General features: G+C 31.7%; 1 pseudogene; it reads right to left on the bottom strand.

The window, feature by feature from the left end:
• Positions 1–1666: 1666 nt before the first annotated feature.
• On the bottom strand, positions 1667–2799 carry LOC127137646 (unknown seed protein USP-like; annotated as a pseudogene).
• Between the last annotated feature and the right edge of the window lie 13056 nt (positions 2800–15855).

Here is a 15855-nt window from a genome sequence, read left to right as displayed (position 1 = left end):
TACATAATAGATTCTTCCGATTAACATCAAAGGCCTAGCTGGAAGTTTTGCAACACTTGCCAATTGGTTCTTTTCCTGGTTGGTTACATTAACAGCAAATTTGCTCTTGGATTGGAGTTCGGGAGGTTTGTGTGCATTGCCTATGTTAATTTTCTATAAATATCTATTGTTTCTAACCAGAAGTTTCCTATGTTTTTATCAGGAACCTTCACAATATATACTGCAGTGTGTGTTTTCACAGTAGGATTTGTTGCCATTTGGGTCCCCGAGACAAAGGGAAAAACTCTTGAAGAAATATAACAGTTTTTCAGATGAAGTTTCCTTTCGAGTAGCACTTCAGCTAGTGTTCACTCATGTATTCACATTCATATTTTTTTTTCTGAATCAACTCAATTCATTTTTGTGCTCTTTGGTCTTGTTAAATATGAAAAATACCAAAACAGTGTGATTTTCTAATCTAGCAGCATACTTGCATTTTTGTTGTAATTGATTGATTATAAACAAATAAATGAAAGAGAGTGGTTATTATACATTTCAATTAGAGTAACAGTGGTTTCGGTTCATGACATTTCAAATAGCAAGAGGATCATATAAACAATAAGCATATATCAGTATTTGTATTTTAATATTATAAAAGCATAAAAAGAACCTTTAGTTGCTCTTGTGAATTATAACAAGCAGCTGTATGCCATTTTCTTCTGGTTACCTCTTGTGGCTGCAACATAACTTGAAATGAGAATATGGTCACAGAGACATGTGATGCATGTAAATGTTAAATAACCACCCACTTTAGAGGGCGCTTTCCAAAATAAGCGCCCTCTAAACCCTTTAAATTTCCACTTTAGAGGGCGCTTTCCAGTAAAAGCGCCCTCTAAACCCTTAAAGGTTTCCACTTTAGAGGGCGCTTTCCAGTAAAAGCGTCCTCTAAACCCTTAAAAGTTTCCACTTTAGAGGGCGCTTTCTTTAAAAAGCGCCCTCTAAAGTGGCCCTTAAAGGGCTTAAAGAGCCACTTTAGAGAGCGCTTTCACCAGGAAAAAAAGCGCTGTCTTTACCTATGCCAGCGCCAGATTAGAGGGCGCTTTAAAGCGCTGTTATAGGCCAAAAAAAGCGCCCTCTTTTCCCTTATTTGGCGTAGTGTTCTCTCGGTTGATAATTCCAATAGAGGAAAATATGATTTGTTTTTTTATTTAAAAAAAATGCACTACTTTAATAAGAAATAAGACACAAATTTGTTGGCATTGTGAGTCAAACCCACGACTACCGCAACATTTCCACTTGGTTGGTAGTTCCAATCAAGTGAAATCTTTTTTATTTTCAATTAAAAGATCATTCAAAGAAGGGCGCCAAATTTTATAAGCTTCACTCGGTTCTTTGTACAAACATGGTGAAAATTTTATCACTAGGGGAGATTTTTATAATGATACTACAAGACAATTGAAATCCATATAAAGATAAGGTTTTACATAAAGTACATTAAGGACTGACCATTGACTACTACCTTACACATACACAAACCCATAGTTCTAACTAATTTAGAACTAATATTATTTAAAATGCATGGATGACACTGAATATACATAATATATGATTTTTCACATCATATTTATTTTCATATATCAATTTAGAACAAGTCCAAACATGAGATTTTAATCAATGTGCAAATATGCTAGATGACACAAGGATGGCCACGAGACTGGCTAACATTAGGTACCCAAGCAACAACACTATTGCCAATAAAATGGCAAACAAATATATTTTCTAGCTTAACATTGAGAACTTCATTTAACACATTAGGATTCATACCTTTAGTGTCATGGTGGCAAATTATTAGTGCTTTTGATATAGTTCCATCGGAGGCCATCATTGGGACCATGTAAGTTGTTGTGGCATTTACTACGTGACAATAAAATACAACTTTTTCAAAATTCAATCTATGACATATCACTGTTTTGTCTCCAATTTTCTTTACTTCCTGAACTACATATTTGTCTTGACCTTCAGAAAAGGAACTTGACATCACTTTGATAATCTTTCCAAGCTTTGAAATGACAAAATCCATCATTGATTCTAGTGATAGGAAGCAATGTTTGTGTTCTCCTATTGCTTATGGAGTTCTACAATAGTTGTTAAGAATGTGAGTTTCTTTTTCATCCGATGTCTGGGCTACAAAAGGTTGATTTGATTTTTTAGTTTCTTTTTTACCCCATTCACTTAATCCAAATAGGTGATTTTCCTCTTGTAGGTTATTTTCAGTTTCTATTTCTGTTTCTTTTTCAGTTTCTATTTTATGCCACCACGCAGTCGTTCTAAAAGGTTGATTTGTTCTAGTAGTTTCTATTTTGGTTTCTTTGTCACTCCTAATGGTTGGTCTATCAGTTTCTTTTCTATTCCACCACACAAATGTTCCAAAAGGTTGATTTGTTGCAATGGTTTCTATTTTGGTTGCTTTGTCGCTCCTAATGGTTGGTCTTTCAGTTTCTTTTTTATACCACCACACAAACGTTCCAAATGATTGATTTGTTCCAATAGTTTCTTTTCAAGTGTTTGTCCAAGCCCTTTAAGAGTCTTAAAAGTATGGATTGCTCTTTTGACTGGTGCATGTGTTGTTGATTTTGATGATTGAATATCTGAATGTTTTTGGATACCTAAGTTCATTGTTTTCCCAGGATATAGGTCATGTTCAAAAAAGATAGTCCAATATTGTTTTTCTTGTTGACTTTTGATAGGAATACTTGTTCCTTTATCTACAACATCAAATGTTAAGTTAAATACATAATCATCAATAGTTTCTTTAGACATTAATATGAACCAAGTAAAATAAAATGATATATAAAAATGAATGTTGATGTAAAATATAAAATTAATGAAAGATATAAATATATAAATGATTCCTGCAAATATAATTATTTTGTTTTTATTCATTGCAAATATACACTTTTTTACTTTTCTTCCTTTTTTTAGTCATTGAAAAATTTATTTGTATAGAAATTAATATATGTAATATGTATAATATTTGATTTTAATCTTTTAAAATAAGTACTAATAAACATATTACAAATACGAAATTTAATGAGTTTAGGACTAAAACAAAAATAATAAAGACTAAAAACAAAAATGGATATATTTATAATGACTTAAATACATATTACATGAACTAAAACCAAAATGTGATGCATTTTGTGAAGAATAATTTTTTTAAAATCTCTTAAATCGGAGGGGATTATAATATATGATAAATCATTCCCTCAAAAGATTTAAGAGTGTTATATTTTTTGATTGGATTTAAATAAAAAATCTTTGTTTATGATGAAAGAAATTTTATAATCTCATCAATTTAAGCTTGAGTTTTAATTTTAAGAGGTAAAATAGACCTTACAAACACTTAAAATCATATTAAACTAAATCATATTTATAATTTAATGAAATATTTCACTTGCGCTACTTTTGGTTAATGAAGATTCCCCCTAAAAGATTATTGTTTTTTAAGGCAGATATAATGCACAGTTGATCCATAATAAAAGAAATTTAAGATTTAAGATTAGTTTTCTCTTTTCACTTAATTTTTATATTTGACCATAACTATTTTTTCAAGTATTTTAAAAGTAATTATGTTGAATTAAATTAAATTTATTGGCATTTATTTATATTTTGAACCATCAATTATCATTTATTTATATTTGAGACCAAAGTAGCACACGCTTAAAAATTATATTTAATTTATCAATAATGTTAAACTTTTTTCTAAAACAATCGTTTAATTATTGGGGTAAAAAATGGTGTTTTAGATATTTTTCATTTAATTTAGAAATAGGTTGGAAAAGTTATTAAATATATACTACAATTTAAAGATAATGTTATAAAAAGATATATATAAAAAAATGTAAGAAAAGAGTCGTACATGGAAAGAGATAATATTAGATAATATTAACTTAAATATATACTATAACTTAAATATATTCCTTAAAACACATTTTTAAAGACCCCAAAATAGAAATACATAATATTAAAATTCATAAAAATATCTTTTCGAAACAACGTTTTGACTTTAAATTTCTAAATTTATGATCGAAGAGTACACAAAATTTCTACAAACTCCTATAATATATATAGTGAATTTAATGAATATGTTGTTGTTTTGCAGTCCAATTGATAAGACAATTTATTAAATTCACAATTTTCTTGCACTAGATTTTCTTGGATACTTGGTGGATAAGTTAACCACTACGTTCTCTTTGTGGTAAATGGAGTATTAATAATCACTACAAACTAATTTTAAATTTCTACAAAAATATATATTTTTCGTTTCTATTTACATCTCACATTTATAGAAAATTTATGTTCTTATTTATAATTGTTTAAAGGATTAACCAAATGAAATATTTAATAATAATGGTATTGTAGAGAGATTTGTCAATTATATCATTAATTATTTATTGTAAAGAGAAATTAATGAAATCAAATAAAAAATATTGTAGGAAAAAGATAAATGTTGATACTAAAAGTAACATAATATATTGATTATTATATTGATATATTTACAAAGTAAAAAAATATATGTACTATAAAAAAATGTAATGTTAACTTGTATATTAAGGATATAATTTAATAAAAAAATTGTAAAATTTTATTTTAAAAATTGTGTATTGATTTTATTAAAATTATATAACCAATTTTTTTATTATTTATTTTGCATAAATTTTTTAATTTATAAATATCTTAACATGTACCTTCAGAACACAAATTAACATTATCTATAAAAAAAATATATATATTTTATATATATTATCACTTTATATAAGAATTCATTACTTAATTAAATAAACTTTGTTGAAAATAAACATATGTGTTATTAATATTTAATAAATCTAAAACGCAAAGACAAAAACATTATTTTGTCTAATGGCTTAGTTGTTATTATATTATTTTGCATGAACATTTGTCTCAATTTCCAATATTGCTACAACCCATCTAAAATAGGGTGAGGCAACCATCTTAAATAATGAGTTGAAACTCCAACCCTATCTCTCCAAAGTTAATAAGATAACTTTCAAATAACAAAGTAAAAAAATATATAGTATAATAAAATATAATTTATTATTGAATTCATTAATCTCAATATTTTTTAATATAACTATAATTATAAATTTTTAGATTAATTATTATAATGTTCTATCAAAAATTATATTTCTATTTAATTTGTTAATCTCAATATTTTTTTAATAGTTTCTCCAGTAATTTCATTTGGTCTTCCTTTATTTCTAAGTGTTTGGTTATTCTATATACAAACTTATTAATTCTAAATAAAATAATTAAACTATATATAGGGTATTATAAAAATAAATAAAATTTGGAGATTTGTCAATAATAATAATAATAATTATTTATTTATTCTAAAGTGAAATAAATAAATTTAAATAACAAATAGGGTATTATAGAAAAATGGGAAATTTTGATAATCAAAATAACAAATGAGTATTAAATATAGATTATGACTTCATACAATCATTTATCATTCAATAAAATAGAAATTGTTTATGATGAAGATATGTGTTATTAATATTTAGTAAATTCAAAACAATAAAAAATATTACTATGTCTAAGGATTTGAGTATTGTTATTTTGCATGAACTTTTTGTTTTCTTTAAGAAGATAAAATGGGTCAACTTGTCTCATTTTTCAAACAACTTACGCACATTAAATTAGAGTGAGGCAATTATCCTAAATAAGGGGGTTAAAACTCTCGATTTACAAGTCAATAAGTTGCGAGTATGTTTCTTTCAAGATTTTAGGTTTAAATTTTGTTGGATATTATAAATTTTTTGTCGAGTCAATTTGATTTTAAACGAAATCCCCACTAGTGGACGGTATGTTCTTGTCAGACCTTGTCTTGAGAGCTCTAGATTTGTTTTCTGTCTGTTGCTTCCATTTTATCCTGATGTCGAGATTTTTCGTTTTTACTTTCCACACAAGTGGTTTGGTTTTTTGATTGTACTTACTTTGTGTTATTTTGGTCGGCTGTTAGATAACTCTTATGCCTCCTTCAACCTTATTGATTTGTATTGCCTCCTTCAACCTTATTGATTTGTATTGCTGACCTTTAATGTCTTTTTCATATATTATATATGTTTTTGCTATAAAAAAAATTATAAAAAATTATATTTTTATTCAACCGTTATTCTTAAAATCTTTTGCAATAATTTCTTTAATTTTTTTTCAACTTTTTCATATCTCTATTTGGTTATCCTAACTACAAATATATTAAATTAAAAAATATAAAAATAAAAGTATAACTCTATTTCTCTAGCAAAATAAAAATTAATGGATACATAAAATATTATTTATTGTATGAATAAATAACTAGTTCAACTATTTAACCTAGTTTGACACACTGTTTTTATAAGAAAGAAAATGTAGAATAGTAAACAATAATTATTTGTAAGAAAGAAAATGTAGAATAGTAAATAATAATTATTTTACGAATTTTTTATTGTTTAGGACAAGATCTCTCAAAATGAGAGCTTTCTTTAATTTTTAATTTGTTCATTAAAAAAGCTTTATATTCATGCTTTTGTAAAAAAATTTAAAGACAAACTAATATATTAAAAGGAAGATACAAGGAAGATACTCCTTAGCATAAAAAGCGTCAAAACCACTAAAAAAATTAAAAAAGAAAAATACAATAAAAAATTCAAAAAAATTAAAGATATAAAAAAAAACTCAAAACCTAGTCAAAAATTATAAGCCTAGAAGAGACATACAGAAAATGTCAAAGTAACTACACTACAAAAAAAATTGTCTTCAGCCACATGATATAGTTAAGTGAAAATCGCATGGCAAAAAAGGGAGTTGCGATGTGAATATCACATCGCATCATATTTTTATTATTAAACAATTGACATTGTTGCATGCACATGTGAAAAACATAAATTTTTTTAAAATAAAATGTTGTGACGTGTTAATCACGTCGCAAATTTAAAAATAAAATAAAAAAGTAAAAGAAGTTAGGCGTGTATAGAGAAACACATGGGAAAGCAAAAAAAAAACTCACTAAGAGAGAATCAGAAAACCACACACACTATTGTTCGTTGTGAAACAAAAATAAGTTTTACAATTATCGTATTCACAGAGATGGCTAATTTTAGAGATCGTTCAACAGTTTTTAAAGATCTTAAGTAGAGAAGGGTTGTATATTTGTTGTGATGTGTAAAAGTGAATAACATAAACGAAATGACAAAAATTAAAATGGATATTTCAATGTTAATGATAAGAAAACATGCCAGGGGTAGATTTCGTCATTACGAATTTATCATGCACATCTACAAGTCATTAATATACTTTTCTACTCAGCTATTAATATTATCAGCTATTGCTCTCAATCGTATCTTCTTCTGGTCTCAATAACTTTAGAATAATGCATTATCCAATAGCCGATATATCGGTCTATTAACAAACATAGAGCATTAAGTTCCAACAATTATAAAGCAACAAAATTTCACACTGATCCATACTACATTATATGCAAATATTGAACCTCACCCTATGTCTACACATTAGTATCCAATAGGTGATTATATTTGATCTAATAATGACAAGCACTTTTTGATGTCAGGTCACACCATGAAATATTTTAGGTAGCAAAGTTATAACATGCATTAAGATTAAATAGTCATCAATATTAAAACATGACTAGAATTACATAAAACGTCGTTACCTATTTAGTACATGAATATAATGACTATATTTAACCTCACACAAAGAGATAATTTTGAAAAGCTGGTCTTGCAAGTTTATTTACCATTTCACTTGAGTAGGACTTCCTCCTTCAGACCCCCTATATTATTCTTAGGTTGTAGACCAAGTTGAACCTACTTCAATTTTGTACTTCCTCAATCCACTAAACCCCTTTTTACAATAAAGTGGAAAAACTTCTATTTATAGCATAAATTCTAGACCCCTCGCTAGGCACACCGCCCTTACTCCTAGCGAGCCTACTTTATTTCCTCTTAAGCAATTTTAGTTGTAAATAAGGTGCTCCTAGCCTCCTTGCCTCCCTAAGCGCGTTTCCTTTGTGCTTAGCATACAAATCCTTGCTTCACCATGAGGTACTTGCATCTAATTGTGCCATATGGACTTTTTCCTACTCTTAGCACGCCTATAACTAGACCTAGCGAGCTTATACTTTCATGGTTTTTCCCTAAATTGATCTTTGCGTGCTGGATCATTTTTTTCTAGTCCTTTTTACATGTTTTCCATTAATACATACTAGAAAAGTCTAAATAAATATTTTCTCACTTTTTACAGATAAATTGGGGTTTTTTGTATTGATTTCTTGTGAAATAAGTTATTAAGTTCCTACTTATTTGTCCCTTATCAACTCTCCCTAACTTATCTTTTTGTTTGTCCTAAAAAAATTAACCTGATGGTTCATAAGTCTTTTGAATGCATATGTCATTAATAGATTTGACTGACTTAGGTCAAGATTATTGGAAATTGTTTTAATGTCATTGTATTATTTCAATGCAAGTTCATAATCAATATCATGACTATCCATAAACATTTCCTAAATATTAATTATTTGCTTGACCAAAGTAAGATTTTTAAACATGTTTAGAACAATAGTTAATCATTACTATAAATAATATATTTTATGACAAAGCTTTCACCTCGACCAACAAATAACTGAGGTATATTTCCTGTGATTGTCATGATTATTTAAAATTTGTCATGGTTCCTAGAAATTTGTCATACAATTAAATCATCAATCTCACTAATATTTATACTCATGATCAAAACTTCATACATTCATCAATGGCATAATTTCATGCATTCACTGACAGAATAATTCATACATATTTTCAGTCACATAATCAAGCACATCTAATCATCAACTTCTCAGATTTTAACATAACAACAACACATCAAAAATAAAATCATACAACTCTATTGAGAGAAATGACCTCTGTTCTCTACTCTATAATGCAATACATCCATAGAGAAAGCTCTTTCTCCCCCTTTACCTTAAAATTTTCAACAGCAAGTCCTCTAATAAAAAATTATGCTTCCTTCCTTAAGCCTTAGACTTGTTCTTATCACTTTTTCTCCAACTCCTAGTTTTGCATGTCCGGTAACTTCTCCCAATTCTCACACTCCTCTATTTATAAAAAAATCTAATTCTTCCATTTAGGTTTTTCTGTTACTACCCCTGACTTATTCTCCCAAATCTCCTTATTGCCCCTTATTCTTATACTAACTCATATTTTCTCTTTATTTTTAATAATTAAATAATTTCAAACATAAAACCACCAATTTCTATTTCTATTTCTTATATTAAATATGATTAGTAAAAAAAATACTTATATTCTAGTTATTGTTAATTATTCTACCAATCATCCATATTCTCACCACACCCTACCAATACCATCACGCCCTAACAACACATATAATCACATAATTTATTTTAATGAAACAACTAATAACTAAATAAATACATAAATAATTCAATTAAATCACTTAATTGAATTTGGGGTGTTACAAATCTCCCCCACATAGAAAATTTTTGCCCTCGAAAATTACCTGAATAAAACAGAGTTGGATACGACTCACTCATTTGACTCTCCAGCTCCCAAGTCATGCTTCCAAATACTGGTCCTCCTCACACTACCTTCACCAAGGCAATCTCCTTACCACCCAACTGCTTCACTTCCTGATCCTCTATCTGTATAGGTGATGCTTCAACAGTCAGGTTCTCTGTCACATGTACATCATCCAATTGGATCACATGAGATGAATCCGGAATGTATCTCCTCAACTTAGACAAATGAAACACATTATGAAGATTAGGAAGCGGCGTTGGTAAGGAAATTCGATAGTCTGCCTCTCATATGTGCTTCTGAGACTTTAAAGCTTGACCAACAATAGTTACCAAAATATATCGTAAAAACACTTGATCACCCTCCTAGAACTCAAGTTCTTTCCTTCTCTTATCATGGTAACTTTTATGGAAACTCGGGTGAAACCTTCATCTTCTCTTGGATCATCTTGATCTCCTAAGATGTTTAATGCATAGTCTCAGGTTCAAGCACAACAATCTCACCTGATTCATACCAACACAGAGGTGTCCCATACCTCTTACATACAACGCCTAAAATGGCGTCATTCCAATACTTGAATGTAAACTATTTTTGTAAGTGAACACAATCAATGACAAGTAGCTATCTAAAGCGCCTTCTTGTTCTAGCACATAAGCCCACAACAGATCCTCCAATGATTGGATGGTTTTCTCCGTGCGACTGTCCATTTGTGGATGATAACTAGAACTTAACTTTAGCTTAGTACCCCTAATGCTTCCTGTAAACTCTACTGAAACCTCGATGTTAACCTCAGATCTCTATCTGACACAATACTTGATAGAATACCATGTAAGCTAACAAACTTCTAAATGTGCCGCTTAGCTATCTTATGCAAAGGATAACTGATCTTATTCGGTATGAAATGAGCCTATTTAGTCAGCATATCAATAATAACCCAGATGAAATCATATCCCTTCTTCTTCTTCGGCAAACTTGTTACAAAACCCATGGAAATGTTGTCCAACTTCCACTTGAGAATACTCAACGATTGCATCAGACCCGACGACTTCTAATGTTCAATCTTCGACTTCTAACAAGTCAAACAAGCATAAACAAACTCAACTAGTTCCTTCTTTATTTCTGGCCACTAAAACATCTTCTTCAAATATTAATAAATCTTAGTGGCATCAGGATGAATACTCAGGCCAAGTCTATGACCCTCCACAAGAATACTCTTCTTGAGCTCTATCACATCCGATACACAAAACCTGTATCTGACCACATCGCAAAATTCTCATCTATCCTGAAATCACCTCATTCTCCAATTTTTCTTCTCCTTCATTGTTCTTTACACTCTTTCTTTCTCCATTGTTCTTCTCTTTTAGTTGTTTTTGTATGAGTGATAACAATCTTGTTCATCATGATTGATTGAAATTCTCCATAGGTTTTTGGGGATTTCCAACATCTGGTATCAAGAGCTCCGGTTAATCGATTCGTGGGAAGAAAATCACCATGGTAACAAATCATCCAAACGGGTATTTTCTAGCAAATCTTCCGATTCTCAAGAACAACAATTATGAGAATTGGTGCAAGAAGATAAAAGTTGTGTTTTGTTATCAAGATATTTGGGATCTTGTGATGGAAGGAGTAACAATGCTTGTAGAAGCCGCGACAGATCAAGAAAAGGCTGCACATAAAGAATTGAAGAAGAAAGATTATAAAGCTCTCTTTATAATTCATCAATATGTTGATGCAAATAATTTTGAAAAGGTTAGTGATGTAGAGTCAGCGAAAGAAACATGGGAAATTATGGAGAAAACGTTTGGAGGCACGGAGAAGGTGAAAGAGGTGAGTTTACAAACTCACAAAAGCACGTATGAGTTGCTTCAGATGGAAGACAATGAAAGCATAACTGGTTTCTTCACCAAGGTTACGAAACTGGTGAATCAAATCAAGGTATGTGGAGAAGTATTGACATCAAGATCTGTTGTTAGAAAGATCTTGAGGTCGTTGGCTCCAAAGTTCGACCACATGGTAGTAGCCATAGAAGAGTCGAAAGATTTTTCAAAATTGACAAAGAAAGAGCTTCAAGGGACACTTGAATCTCATGAACAAAGAATGGATGAAAGAGCTGTAGGAAAGTCGAAGAGTGATATGGCTTTGCAATCTCAATCAACAAAAGAAAGAAAAGGCAAAGGAAGATGGAATGACAACAAAGGCAGAAGAGGTTACAACAATTCGACTGGTCGAAATCAGAAAGAAGGAAACTGGTCGAATCAGAGAAAACCCTGGAACTAAGGCAACCAAAGAGGTGGTGCTGCAGGTAGAGGAAGAGGTGATGGTCAAAAGCCAGACAAGAGTCATATTCAGTGTTGTCGTACCTCGGAAAATGGGAATACGACCTAGCGAAGCGCAATCGCACGCTCGCAATGATAGACTGAACAAAGTCGCCACCGAATTTTATTTATTCCTAAAAAGGAAAGGGGAAATATCAATAAAAACCAAGAAATAACGACAATGATATTGGCCGTCGCAACCAAATCAGGGTTCGGGAGTCGATTATGCAAGGGGAAGGTATTAGCTCCCCTCACGTCCGTTGTACTCAATGGGAACCTTTAGGTTAGTTGTGAGCATTAGTGTTAGTTTGAAATGTTAGGATTTTCAAGTTATTAAGTGGGAAAGAAAGAATAGAAGAGAGGAGAATGTTTTTTGATTTTTGACGAAGGACTAAACCTAAGTTTTTTATTAGTGGGCCTGACAAGATTTACAAATCCTGCTCCTACGTATCTCAACAGAGAAAATAAGGCTTACGTAGTGCTGGGTAGAAAAATGTTTGTTTGTTGGTCGATTTTAGAGAAACCTACTTTGTGTCAAATCGACGAAAACATTGTTGGACTACCCAAAACAGGTGGAGAAACATTGCCTTGCATTATTTTAAAACAAAGTACCTTTCGTTTGAGAAAAGGTTTAAGAGTCAATCGCACGGCGGCGAGAACAGAAATTGATTGGTTTGATGTGTTTTGAATAATGGCGAGAAGTTGGATGGGCGAGATATCCATCTCGAATCCTAGTCTCAGGAGTGCGTGGTATCCACCACGTTCCATTTCCATCTTATTTGCAAAAGTGTTTAATAAGGAATCAAGTATTTTGAGGTTTGATTGATCAAGGGTTTGGAGAAACCGCATTGACAATTTTAAATGACGGCGAGAGCTAAGATAAGCGAGGCATCCACCTCGAATCTTAATCTCAAGAGTGCACGGTATCCACCATGTTCCATTTTCATCTTTATTGGAAAAGTGTTAAATAGGAATTAAGTATTTTATGTTTTATTATAAAAATGGCTTGACGTTGGATCAAACATTGATGGACGTTTTAGAGAGATTTGAATGAATGTTCGAGAGAAAAAGAATAGATAGATTTGGATGATGGCGAGAGGTAAGATAGGCGAGGCATCCATCTCAAACCCTAGTCTCAGGAGTGCGTGGTATCCACCACATTCTATTTCCATATTTATTAAAAAGGTATTTAAATATGAATTAAGTTTTTTTGAGTTTTTATTGTGAAAAAAAGGGCTTGACGTTGGATCAAACAGTTGATGAAGGTTTGGAAGAAATGGAATAGAATGGGAGGAAGAAATGGATTAATTTGTTTATTGAGAAAAATACTCGACGTTGGATCGCGTTATTATTTTTGATCTTTTGGAAATGGTTGATTTTATTCTTGTGTTAGTAGCTAACTAAACAGTCAAGCAAATAAAGAAATAAAAAGCGATAAAATTATTACGTGCCATGGGAGTGGGGGTACATTTTTTCGAATGGGGATTCAAAGTAATGAAATAATTAAATTGGATCAATCAATGAATAAATAATACGTGAGTATAGGTGCAAGAGAGCAGTCTCATTGTAAGAAGGCCCAAGAGTAAGCCGCGTGAAGAAAATAAATGACACAACAAGTTATATTTACAAGACACTCAAAAATTAAATTGAAAGAAACTACATCGGGATGTGCACGGATAAGAATCGGGATTCGAGGATGCGAATCAAAGTCGCATAACGCAATGACGTGCAAGGCAGGTGGAAATTGAAAACCAAACAAGAAACCTAGATAATGTGCTCAAAGATGGTTTGCACATATTGACAATAATTGAAATGTCATATGCGATTAATTGAAACGCGGCGAAATTCTATTGTTATCTCAATAAAATAATCATGGGTAAACAACATGAGAATTGTTGAATCCATAGATTAAAAGCGATATTTAAACAATGAAATAAATATTGAAATTAATAAATGTCAAAAAAATGAGAATAAAGTATAAAAAGAGATTTAAAGAAATAAAATAAAATAGAAAATGAGTTACACTAGGGGTCGAACCCACGACCTAGTAACAAGTAAACAAAAAGCTAAATTCCAAGAATAGCTTTCATCCCCCCACGAGAATCGAATCCACGACCACGGGGAAACGAAACAGTTTCACACCCACCTGGCTAGGAACTACCAGTTTTCAATCTACGACCAACTAAAATACATAAATGTGAACGTAAACCATCCAACGAAAACCAAGGGCAGCGAACAACCAATCATGGGCTATTGGACTTGAAGTAAAATAAAGCCCAATGGAGAATCTTGGACCTCTTGGGCTTGGGTAAGTGAAGACCCAATTCAAATGCCTTGCCCAAACGCGAAAATGGTGAGGGAATCTCAAAGGCCAACTCTAGCCGCCTGGCTGTTGGCTAAAGATTAAGGCAACAACAAACATTAATTACCAGTCGTCACCTTCAGTGAAAAGCCATCGGATAACGAGGAGCCAAAAGCTTCTTAAGGCACGGATATCAATTCCAAGTAAACAGTTTTTCTTTGTGTTGAATATAAATTAAAAAAAAAACATTATTATCATTTAACTCGTTTTAAAGAGAAAATGAAATATCAAATAGCGAGGAAAACTCTTCCTCTGTCAAACACAACAAGAACGAACAGACAGAAAATGAAGGTTATCACTGAGGAAAACGCAAACAAAACGAAAGACCGAAAATAAACATGGAAAGAGGCCGATAATGAAACGCCGGTCCAAGAGGACGGAGAACAAAGACCACACCACGAACCAAGTTTAAGTTTACCTTTTCGCGAAGAGATCGACGATAATGTTGGTTCTCTCCGGCAGCGATTTGCACGGTAACATCACCTGAACCTTTCCTAAACTCGTCCTCTGTTCTCTCCTTATCTTCTTCTTCTGGTTTTCCTTTTTCTATGTTTCTTCGTTTTCGCCTCCTTGTCGTCGAATTGAATTTCTAGGTTTCTTTTTTCTTTTTTGAACGGTATCCTCCGCTCAATGAGGAGAAAGTTCTCCCTTTTATATTCATCCTGCTAGGGTTTGGAATCGGCCACTGGGATCAAAAGAGTATTGGAATTGGGAGTGCTTCCTTGCGCTGCTCTGTTGTCTACCCCATTTTGATGCTTATTCTGAAAAAGGTAACATGTACCTTGTACTTTCTTTTTGAAAATGTTTCAATTCCTTTTGTTGCTTATGAACTTTTACTGCCTTATCGAGTTATTGTGATTTTTACTACAACGAATTTTCTCGACGCACTTGAAGAAATGGAATGTGCGTAATATTGATACAAAATGGGCATCCTGTTGTATGGTTTGGTTTGATTTTCACAGGGATTTGGTTGTGTTTGATGCAAGGCTATGATAGTCACATGATTCTTCTGTTGTCACTACGGTTATGTCGTTTTTGGGTGTGATAATGCATATCTTAAGTTCAAGGATGTTAAGTTCCGGCAAATTGAATACATAACAACAAGGCCAGCACCAGCAATGCCGGAAGAGAATTGGGCGAGGAGTTCAGGAAGCTCTGGGTTGGATTTCTTCAGTGGAAGAATTGCGGTTTCCTGATGATGACTTTTATCAGCCATCAAAACAGAAGGCTTTCACATGCATGAACATAGTTCTTCTTGAACAGATCCCTCTCCCTGGCTACTTTCCTTTGTGAACCTTCATGAAGCATTTTAAAAGATACGGTTCATAATCACTCCATGGTAATTTACGAAGCTGCCTCAACACATGCTTAATGGTAGAATTATCAAGACCAGAGAAAAGTAATTTTCTGATATGCTGATGCAACGGAGGACAGACTTTAGCTACTCGAGCAGACCTTTCAGGTGGCTTGAAAAGGTAGTATGCATTCTCCACCAGAGTGCTATGTCTAGGATCCAAGTTTTTAACATTTTTCAATCGCATCAGTATCTCCAACATGTTACTCATACGTATACTAGTTTCTGGAGATC

Source organism: Lathyrus oleraceus, chromosome 4 (genome assembly GCF_024323335.1).
Source record: "Lathyrus oleraceus cultivar Zhongwan6 chromosome 4, CAAS_Psat_ZW6_1.0, whole genome shotgun sequence".
NCBI lineage: Eukaryota > Viridiplantae > Streptophyta > Magnoliopsida > Fabales > Fabaceae > Lathyrus > Lathyrus oleraceus.
This window is presented reverse-complemented; position numbering and strand designations above follow the sequence as displayed.